This window comes from Leuciscus leuciscus, assembly GCF_965113295.1.
Source record: "Leuciscus leuciscus genome assembly, chromosome: 21".
In the NCBI taxonomy this organism is placed as follows: Eukaryota; Metazoa; Chordata; class Actinopteri; order Cypriniformes; family Leuciscidae; genus Leuciscus; species Leuciscus leuciscus.
In genome coordinates, this window is record NC_138745.1 from 29,861,968 (window position 1) to 29,865,501 (window position 3,534).

The window sequence follows — 3,534 nt, forward strand, 5'->3', positions numbered from 1 at the left end:
TATCTCTGCAACATCTTTCCCCCCTCTGGGGATTAAACAGGCATTATGGCTTAAACTGCATACTTTATAGCACAGCTGTGTCACGTCTATCAAGGAATGCTTCTGGCTAAAATTACGTAAGTTTGAAAAGCCTTTCCAATGTTTATAAAATGCAAAAATATAAATTGTGCATGAAATATCAGCCCTGGAGTAAGAATTATATATTGTGAACTCAACACTTTTGTTTTATTGCTGTTATTTTTGATGACACCGCAAATTCCAGCCACCTCAAACTTAATGAACTGCTATTGTGACAGTCTACCCGCACCAGCAGGAGGAAATTAAACACAACACCAGTCGAATGTGAGTCTCTTTATGCTTTATTTTTAGCCAGTGCCATTTCTGTTAGGTCAAAACATAATTCCTCCTCTCTGAACTTTACCACAGATCAGATGCCAGTCTGGAGCACGAGAGAGGTCAGACACAAAAATGACAAAACCCTGTGGTAACAATGCGCTTTTTTTATAATAAGTGTTTTGGTGTAAACAGAGACTCATTTTACTGCAAAGTAAAAGGTACGGTGACTGCTCTTAAAATACTATACTCAAGTTTCTGTTTACCGTATAATAACCAACAGCTTTTTTCAACAGTTAGGGAATTTGGGAATTTGTTTAACCGTAGTAAAAAAAAAAATCACTAATGAAATTATCTTACTCCTCCAAAAAAATAGAAATGATATGTGCCAGTACTATTTTAGTATTATTCATATACTATAATGTAGCATTTATTTTAGTTTTATATTTTATTGTAGTTTTACTCTCCAAAGGGATTACTTTTTGTCCCTTTTTTTATTTAACTTATTCAGCTTTTTTCAGTAAATGAAATGTTTTGAATAGTTTTAGTTTTAGTTAACAGTAACACTGCTGATATGCGCTATGTTCTCTATTTTCATTTAATAGCTGTGTACTCTTACTGTATGTCATCAGTATGTCAACATTCGTATATTATTGCCCCTAAGAAATTTTAATAGTAACATCTGAAACAACGTGGATATTTATGCTTTATGCTTACGGGTAAATGATAACTCCGAAATTTCCTAAGCTATAACTGAGCATCTTCTGAGCACTACGGTTTTCCTTTGGGTATGCAAACGGATGTGTTTGTGACAGGCATTAACATTGTCCATTTAAGACTCTAGTCAACTGTTCTTCGTCCCGGAGGTAATTGTGGTGTAGCAAACAGGCAAATACCCACTGGGGACATTTTAAACCCCCCCCTCTGTTGCTGGGACATTTGCCAGCAGTGTCACACTCAAAGACAGAGCTATCATCCTTGACCACACCTACCTCTTTAACGCTTCTTCCCAAGGACACATCTTCAAAAACACAAAAACAATGTGATTCTCCCTTCCTCTCTGAATTTCCCCATTCTCTAATTCTTCTACTCTGATATTGTGCTCCACACACGCAGCGAATGAAGATTAATGTGTTTGCTTTAATTAATATGCGCTAGCTGATTAGGAACAGGGAGGTACAGTCTTGTTCTTCAGCTGGGGGTTTGAGGGAAAGCGAGGGTGTGTGTGTGTGTGTGTGTGTGTGCGCGCTAGAGGCAGACAGGTGGTGTTGATGGGGTTGCCTGATTCAGTGTGCACCTTATTTGCATACACTTGCAGACAACCATCTGTGCTAATAGCCTCTGAGATGTCTCTATTAGGCTCTGAGCCACGTGTCAGTGCCAGAAGAACCGCACCCATGTTGTGCCAATGTTGAACCGGAGCCGCTGTAGGTACCATCTGATGCCACCTAGTGATTGGTGGAACTATGAGGAAAAGAATCATGTAATGTTTTGATAAAATAGGGTAGTGGAACTTTAAATCGATTCTCAAATCTATATCACTGAAATATCTGTACAGTTCTGTTTACCTTACAAACAGAAATATTATAGCAATTTGTTACAAACTGTTTTCTAATTTTATATATATATATATATATGCAGACAAGGGAAGTGCCGCAGGGGAGTCATTTCCATATCCTAAATTAGATGGTTATTATGCAAATTGGGATTTAGTCTATTTCTCATTTGAAATAACTTTTTGTAGTTGCGTTTGACTGGACAGGAAGCCTCTGCCAGACCTCAAATAGGCCCTTCTATCCTTTGCTTCTGGGCAAACATGGGAAAAATACCAGTTTCGCCACAAAGTTCTTTGTTTCAGTTCATCAAACAGTAATTAAATAACGTTCATCTCTAGAGCTCATAGTATGCATGTCCGTTTTGGTCACATGCATTTCACAACAACGCAGTCAGGCCAAGTGAAAATTCTCCAAGCCACACCAAACTCAAGCAAATTATTCTTATATTTTACACAAATTCCTCCAGTTTCACAAGCAATTTCTCAGTCATAAACGGTGACATGCTGACAGCCTATGTGAAACCATTCAAAGGTTGATTCTCAATGTTTGCGTTGCCAGCTGTGCACTGGCAGGCGTCTTTCACCTGAGCAAAATCATAGAAATTGTCCAATTAGGTCCAATTATCAACCTGTAAAAATAAAGTAAGCTATGAATAAACACCCAAATAAATAATGAATCCTGCGCAGGAAATGAAGGTTATTAGCTGTAATGATGTTCTGAACGCACCAGGAGTCCATCCATGAATGACGGTGAGAAGTGTTGTTTGAAATAAGCCAGTATTAGTCAGATGTTCTTGGATGGAGATTCAATTCTTGAAGGACGTTCAAAGACATTTGACGCTCTAAAAAAACTTTTTGGACATACAACAGACTCTTAAAGGGATAGCTCATTCAAAACTGTCTGTCATCATTTTGATCCAAATTACTTTTTATTCTATGGAATGCGAAAGTAGATATTTTACACATAGTGTCTATTTACTCCAAGTATGCTATTTACTCTAACCCCATCTACCAATGGTATGATTGTGCCAGACAAAATTAAAAAAGAAATCCCAATGATAACAGGATCAGTGGCATGGAGCGTAATGCATGGTAGCCTTTTTCAAACTCATCCCTCTCCCTTTTCCCATTGCATATCAGCTCAGAGAGGATTTAATTTAAAATAAAAATTAAGAAAATATTTGAAAAGTGAAAATAAAGTGCATAACGGGTAGAGAATAGTGGGAATTCCGGGTAATTTCGGGTAAGGTTAGGAGTAGATATAGGGGTGGATTTAGGGAGAGAGGCAAGTAATGTCCCAATGAGACTTTATCCATTTATGATTTTGATCAATATAATCATATACACTGAATATGTTGTTATTATTGCACTGTTTTATACAATACACTGGTGGAAATAGTATCTGCATAACTATTTGCACTTAGTTCAAATAAAAACACTGCGTATTTTCACTTGCGTAAATAGCATCAATTTCATATCTTTTTTAATTATGCCTTAATGTTTCTATTGTTAATTTTGTTCCCAATGCTGTTTTGGACTCCATTGATTTGCATTGTATGAACAAAAATATTCTACAAAATATCTTCCTTTTGTGTTCCACAGATGAAAAAAGTTATACAGGTTTTGCCAATTCTTACAAAACCTCT